The 7,555-nt window shown below is 42.1% G+C and overlaps 1 non-coding gene across 1 annotated transcript; it reads right to left on the reverse strand.

Moving 5' to 3' along the window:
- Positions 1–278: 278 nt before the first annotated feature.
- On the reverse strand, positions 279–386 carry LOC112781792 (small nucleolar RNA R71). Its single transcript, XR_003192551.1, has one exon. It is a non-coding gene; the product is annotated as a small nucleolar RNA R71 (small nucleolar RNA).
- Between the last annotated feature and the right edge of the window lie 7,169 nt (positions 387–7,555).

The raw sequence follows: 7,555 nt of genomic DNA on the forward strand, positions 1-7,555 counted from the left end.
TGAAACCTCAATTAGTTTCTCTGATGCAGCAGAACTGCAAGTTTCATGGACTTCCATCTGAAGATCCTTTTCAGTTCTTAACTAAATTCTTGCAAATATGTGATACTGTTAAGACTAATGGAGTATATCCTGAAGTCTACAGGCTCATGCTTTTCCCCTTTGCTGTAAGAGACAGAGCTAGATTATGGTTGGATTCTCAACCCAAAGACAGCCTGAACTCTTGGGATAAGCTGGTCACGGCTTTCTTAGCCAAGTACTTTCCTCCTCAAAAGCTGAGCAAGCTTAGAGCTGATGTTCAAACCTTCAGAAAGAAAGAAGGTGAATCCCTCTATGAAGCTTGGGAAAGATACAAACAGTTAACCAAAAAGTGTCCTTCTGACATGCTTTCAAAATGGACCATCCTGGATATATTCTATGATGGTTTATCTGAGCTATCAAAGATGTCACTGGACACTTCTGCAGGTGGATCCATTCACCTAAAGAAAACGCCTGCAGAAGCTTAAGAACTCATTGACATGGTTGCTAATAACCAGTTCATGTACACTTCTGAAAGGAATCCTGTGAGTAATGGGATGCCTATGAAGAAGGGAGTTCTTGAAGTTGATACTCTGAATGCCATATTGGCTCAGAACAAAATATTGACTTAGCAAGTCAATATGATTTCTCAGAGTCTGAATGGAATGCAAGCTGCATCCAACAGTACTCAAGAGGCTTCTTATGAAGAAGAAGTTTATGATCCTGAGAACCCTGCAATAGCAGAGGTGAATTACTTAGGTGAACCTTATGGAAACACCTATAACTCATCATGGAGAAATCATCCAAATTTCTCATGGAAGGATCAAAAGCCTCAACAAGGCTTTAATAATGGTGGAAGAAACAGGTTTAACAATAATAAACCTTTTCCATCATCCACTCAGCAACAGACAGAGAACTCTGAACAAAATGCTTCTAATTTAGCAAATCTAGTCTCTGATCTATCTAAGGCCACTGTAAATTTCATGAATGAAACAAGGTCTTCCATTAGAAATTTGGAAGCACAAGTGGGCCAGCTGAGTAAAAGGATCACTGAAATCCCTCCTAGTACTCTCCCAAGCAATACAGAAGAGAACCCAAAAGGAGAGTGCAAGGCCATTGACATAAGCACCATGGCCGAACCTACAAGGGGAGTGGAGGACGTGAATCCCAAGGAGGAAGACCTCCTGGGACGTCCAGTGACCAATAAGGAGCTTCCCTCTGAGGAACCAAAGGAATCTGAGGCTCATCTAGAGACCATAGAGATTCCATTGAACCTCCTTATGCCCTTCATGAGCTCTGATGAGTATTCCTCTTTTGAAGAGAATGAGGATGTTACTGAAGAGCAAACTGCCAAGTTTCTTGGTGCAATCATGAAGCTGAATGCCAAATTATTTGGCATTGATACTTGGGAAGTTGAACCTCCCTTGTTCATCAATGAACTAAGTGATCTGGATCAACTGACATTGCCTCAGAAGAGACAGGATCCTGGAAAGTTCATAATACCTTGTACTATAGGCACCATGATCTTTAAGGCTCTGTGTGACCTTGGTTCAGGGATAAACCTCATGCCCCTCTCTGTAATAGAGAAACTGGGAATCTATGGGGTGCAAGCTGCTAAAATCTCATTAGAGATGGCAGACAGTTCAAGAAAACAGGCTTATGGACAAGTAGAGGACGTGTTAGTAAAGGTTGAAGGCCTTTACATCCCTGCTGATTTCATAGTCCTGGATACTGGAAAGGAAGAGGATGAATCCATCATCCTAGGAAGACCTTTCCTGGCCACAGCAAGAGCTATGATTGATGTTGACAGAGGTGAAATAGTCCTTCAATGGAGTAAGGACTCCCTTGTGTTTAAAACTCAAGGATCTCCCTCTGCAACCATGAAGAGGAAGTAGAAAAAGCTTCTCTCAAAGCAGAGTCAACCAGAGCCCCCACAGTCAAACTCTAAGTTTGGTGTTGGGAGGCCACAACCAAACTCTAAGTTTGGTGTTGAACTCCCATATCCAAACTCTAAGTTTGGTGTTGGAGAGTCTCAACAAAGCTCTGCACATCTGTGAGGCTCCATGAGAGCCCACTGTCAAGCTATTGACATTAAAGAAGCGCTTGTTGGGAGGCAACCCAATTTTTATTTATCTAACTATATTTTTCTTAATTATATGTCTTTATAGGTTCATGATCATGTGGAGTCACAAAATAAATATAAAAATTGAAAACGGAATCAAAAACAGCAGAAGAAAAATCACGCCCTGGAGGAGCATCTGTCTGGCGTTCAGCGCCAGAACAGAGCATGGTTCTGGCGCTGAACGCCCAAAATGGGCAGCTTCTGGGCGCTGAACGCCAGAACAGGCATGGTTCTGGCGTTCAACGCCAGAAATGGCACACAAATGGGCGTTGAACGCCCAAAATGGCCACCAACCTGGCGCTGAACGCCCAGAGTTGTATGCAAAGGCATTTTTACATGCCTAATGGGTGCAGGGATGTAAATCCTTGAACACCTCAGGATCTGTGGACCCCACAGGATCCACTCAGGATCTGTGGACCCCACAGGATCCCCACCTACCTCCACTCACTTCTTTTCACCACTCTCTTTCACACAACCCCATAAACACTCTTCCCCAAAAACCCTTCACCAATCACCTCAAACTCTCTTCCCCATCACCTCTTCACCACTCACATCCATTCACTATTCCCCATAAACCTACCTCATAAACTCCACCTACCTTCAAAATTCAAAACCAATTTCCCACCCAAACCCACCCATATGGCCGAACCTTAACCCCCCTCCCTTCCGTATATAAAGCCCTCCATTCTTCATCAAATTCACACAACACACCCCTCTACACTCCTCTTGGCCGAAACCACATCTCCCTCTCCCTCTCCATATTTCTTCTTCTTTTTCTTCTATTCTTTTGTTTATTGCTCGAGGGCGAGCAATATTCTAAGTTTGGTGTGGTAAAAGCATAAGCTTTTTGTTTTTTCATTACCATTGATGGCACCTAAGACCGGAGAATCCTCTAGAAAGGGGAAAGGGAAGACAAAAGCTTCCACATCCGAGTCATGGGAGATGGAAAGGTTCATCTCCAAAGCCCATCAAGACCACTTCTATGATGTTGTGGCCAAGAAGAAGGTGATCCCTGAGGTCCCTTTCAAACTCAAAAGAAATGAGTATCCGGAGATCCGACATGAAATTCAAAGAAGAGGTTGGGAAGTTCTAACAAATCCCATCCAACAAGTCGGCATCCTAATGGTTCAAGAGTTCTATGCTAATGCATGGATCACCAAGAACCATGATCAAAGTAAGAACCCGGATCCAAAGAACTATGTTACAATGGTTCGGGGGAAATACTTGGATTTTAGTCCGGAAAATGTGAGGTTGGCATTCAACTTGCCAAACATGGAAGAGAACGCACGCCCCTACACAAGGAGAGTCAACTTTAATCAAAGGTTGGACCAAGTCCTTATGGACATATGCGTGGAAGGAGCTCAATGGAAGATTGACTCCAAAGGCAAGCCGGTTCAACTAAGAAGATTGGACCTCAAGCCTATAGCTAGAGGATGGTTGGAGTTCATTCAATGCTCAATCATTCCCACTAGCAACCGGTCTGAAGTTACTATAGACCGGGTCATCATGATCCATAGCATCATGATTGGAGAAGAGGTGGAAGTTCATGAGATTATACCTCAAGAACTCTACAAGGTGGCTGACAAGTCCTCCACTGTGGCAAGGTTAGCCTTTCCTCACCTCATCTGCCACCTATGCAATTCGGCTGGGATTGACATAGAGGAAGATATCCTCATTAAAGAGGACAAGCCCATCACTAAGAAAAAGATGGAGCAAGCAAGAGAGCCCATTCATGGAGCTCAAGAGGCGCAAGAAGCTCATTTCCATGAGATCCCGGAGATGCCTCAAATGCACTTTCCTCCACAAAATAATTGGGAGCAAATCAACACCTCCCTAGGAGAATTGAGTTCCAATATGGGACAACTAAGGGTGGAACATCAAGAGCACTCCATCATGCTTCATGAAATAAGAGAAGATCAAAAAGCAATGAGGGAGGAGCAACAAAGACAAGGAAGAGACATAGAAGAGCTTAAGGACATCATTGGTTCCTCAAGAAGGAAACGCCACCATCACTAAGGTGGATTCATTCCTTGTTCTTGCTTTCTCTGTTTTTCGCTTTTTATGTTATGTGCTTATCTATGTTTGTGTCTTCATTACATGATCATTAGTAGTTAGTAACTATGTCTTAAAGTTATGAATGTCCTATGAATCCATCACCTCTCTTAAATGAAAAATGTTTTAAATCAAAAGAACAAGAAGTACATGAGTTTCAAATTTATCCTTGAACTTAGCTTAATTATATTGATGTGGTGACAATGCTTCTTGTTTTCTGAATGTATGCTTGAACAGTGCATATGTCTTTTGAAGTTGTTGTTTAGGAATGTTAAATATGTTGGCTCTTGAAAGAATGATGACTAGGAGACATGTTATTTGATAATCTAAAAAATCATAAAAATGATTCTTGAAGCAAGAAAAAGCAGCAAAAAATAAAGCTTGCAGAAAAAAAAAATAGGCGAAAAAAATATAGAAAAAAAAAGAAAAAGCAAGCAGAAAAAGCCAAAGCTCTTAAAACCAAGAGGCAAGAGCAAAAAGCCAATAACCCTTAAAACCAAAAGGCAAGGGCAAATAGAAAGGATCCCAAGGCTTTGAGCATCAGTGGATAGGAGGGCCTAAAGGAATAAAATCCTGGTCTAAGCGGCTAAACCAAGCTGTCCCTAATCATGTGCTTGTGGCGTGAAGGTGTCAAGTGAAAACTTGAGACTGAGCGGTTAAAGTCAAGGTCCAAAGCAAAAAACAAAGAGTGTGCTTAAGAACCCTGGACACCTCTAATTAGGGACTTTAGCAAAGCTGAGTCACAATCTGAAAAGGTTCACCCAATTATGTGTCTGTGGCATTTATGTATCCGGTGGTAATACTGGAAAACAAAGTGCTTAGGGCCACGGCTAAGACTCATAAAGAAGCTGTGTTCAAGAATCATCATACTGAACTAGGAGAGTCAATAACACTATTCGAAATCTGAAGTTCCTATAGATGCCAATCATTCTGAACCTCAATGGATAAAGTGAGATGCTAAAACTATTCAAGAGGCAAAAAGCTATAAGTCCCGCTCATTTAATTGGAGCTATGTTTCATTGATAGTTTGGAATTTATAGTATATTCTCTTCTTTTTATCCTATTTGATTTTCAGTTGCTTGGGGACAAGCAACAATTTAAGTTTGGTGTTGTGATGAGCAGATAATTTATGTGCTTTTTGGCATTGTTTTTAGTATGTTTTTAGTAGAATCTAGTTACTTTTAGGGATGTTTTCATTAGTTTTTATGTTAAAATTCACATTTCTGGACTTTACTATGAGTTTGTGTGTTTTTCTGTGATTTCAGGTATTTTCTGGCTGAAATTGAGGGACTTGAGCAGAAATCAGATTCAGAGGTTGAAAAAGGACTGCTGATGCTGTTGGATTCTGACCTCCCTGCACTCAAAGTGAATTTTCTGGAGCTACAGAACTCAAACTGGCGTGCTTCCAATTGCGTTGGAAAGTAGACATCCAGGGCTTTCCAGAAATATATAATAGTCCATACTTTGGCCAAGAATAGATGATGTAAACTGGCGTTCAACGCCAGCTTTCTGCCCAAATCTGGCATCCAGCGCCAGAAAAGGAGCCAAAACCAGAGTTGAACGCCCAAATTGGCACAAATACAGGCGTTCAACTCCAAGAAGGACCTCTACACGTGAAACACTCAAGCTCAGCCCAAACACACACCAAGTGGGCCCTGGAAGTGGATTTATGCATCAATTACTTACTTCTGTAAACCCTAGTGACTAGTTTATTATAAATAGGACCTCTTACTATTGTATTAGACATCTTTGGTCTCAGTTTTAATCCATTGTTCATCTTAGGAGACTATTGATCACGTTTTAGGGGGCTGACCATCTTGGCCATGCCTGGACCTTTCACTTATGTATTTTCAACGGTAGAGTTTCTACACTCCATAGATTAAGGTGTGGAGCTCTGCTGTTCCTCAAAGATTAATGCAAAGTACTACTGTTTTCTATTCAATTCATCTTATTTCTCTTCTAAGATATTCATTCGCACTTCAACCTGAATGTGATGAACGTGACAATCATCATCATTCCCTATGAACGCGTGCCTGACAACCACTTCCGTTCTACATTAGAATTGAATGAGTATCTCTTAGATCTCTTAATCGGAATCTTCGTGGCGTAAGCTAGAATGATGGCGGCATTCAAGAGAATCCGGAAAGTCTAAACCTTGTCTGTGGTATTCCGAGTAGGATTCAATGATTGAATGACTGTGACGAGCTTCAAACTCGCGAGTGCTGGGCGTTAGTGACAGACGCAAAAGGAGGGTGAATCCTATTCCAGCATGATCGAGAACCGACAGATGATTAGCCGTGCTGTGACAGAGCATGTGAGCATATTTTTCACTGAGAGGAGGGGATGTAGCCACTGACAACGGTGATGCCCTTGCATAAAGCCAGCCATGGAAAGGAGTAAGACTGATTGGATGAAGATAGCAGGAAAGCAGAGGTTCAGAGGAACGAAAAGCATCTCCATTCGCTTATCTGAAATTCTCACCAATGAATTACATAAGTATTTCTATCCCTATTCTATTAATTATTATTCGAAAACACCATTATCAATTTGTATCTGCCTAACTGAGATTTGCAAGGTGACCATAGCTTGCTTCATACCAACAATCTCCGTGGGATTCGACCCTTACTCACGTAAGGTATTACTTGGACGACCCAGTGCACTTGCTGGTCAGTTACACGGAGTTGTGAACCATGGTCTTGGCATCATATTTTTGGCGCCATTACCAGGGAAAGAAAGAGCAATGAATTTTACATAATTAAAGTGTAATCACGATTCCGCGTACCAATCTCCAAATCATCTCGCAAAAGATATCTCAAAGAAATATATCATGTCAAGGGAAAGGAGGAAGCACCCGACATCCCTGCGATAACATTCACTAAAGAGGACGCATCCGGCATCATCCCTGGACATGACGATCCCATGGTCATCACTATCATACTGGCAAATGCTAATCTACATCACACATTAATAGACCAAGGGAGCTTCGCCGACATCTTATTCAAAACTGCCTTCGACAAGCTCGGCTTGGAAGAAAGGGAGCTTAAGGCATACCCAAACAGCTTGTTCGGACTGGGAGATACCCCAGTACAACCACTAGGATACGTATCACTGCACGCAACCTTCAGAAAAGGGAACCAATCCAAGACGCTCAAGATAGACTACATTGTGGTCGACGTGAGTTCAGCCTACAATGCCCTAATAGGTCGGACCACACTAAATCAACTTGGCGCAATAGTCTCGACCCCGCATCTATGCATGAAATTCCCAACTACAGAAGGGATAGCTACAATAAAAGCAGATCAAAAGATGGCGCGCTGCTGTTATAATGAAAGTCTAAACCTCAGAGGCAGAGGAGAAGAGTTTCAT

Source organism: Arachis hypogaea, chromosome 19 (assembly GCF_003086295.3).
Source record: "Arachis hypogaea cultivar Tifrunner chromosome 19, arahy.Tifrunner.gnm2.J5K5, whole genome shotgun sequence".
Classification (NCBI taxonomy): Eukaryota; Viridiplantae; Streptophyta; class Magnoliopsida; order Fabales; family Fabaceae; genus Arachis; species Arachis hypogaea.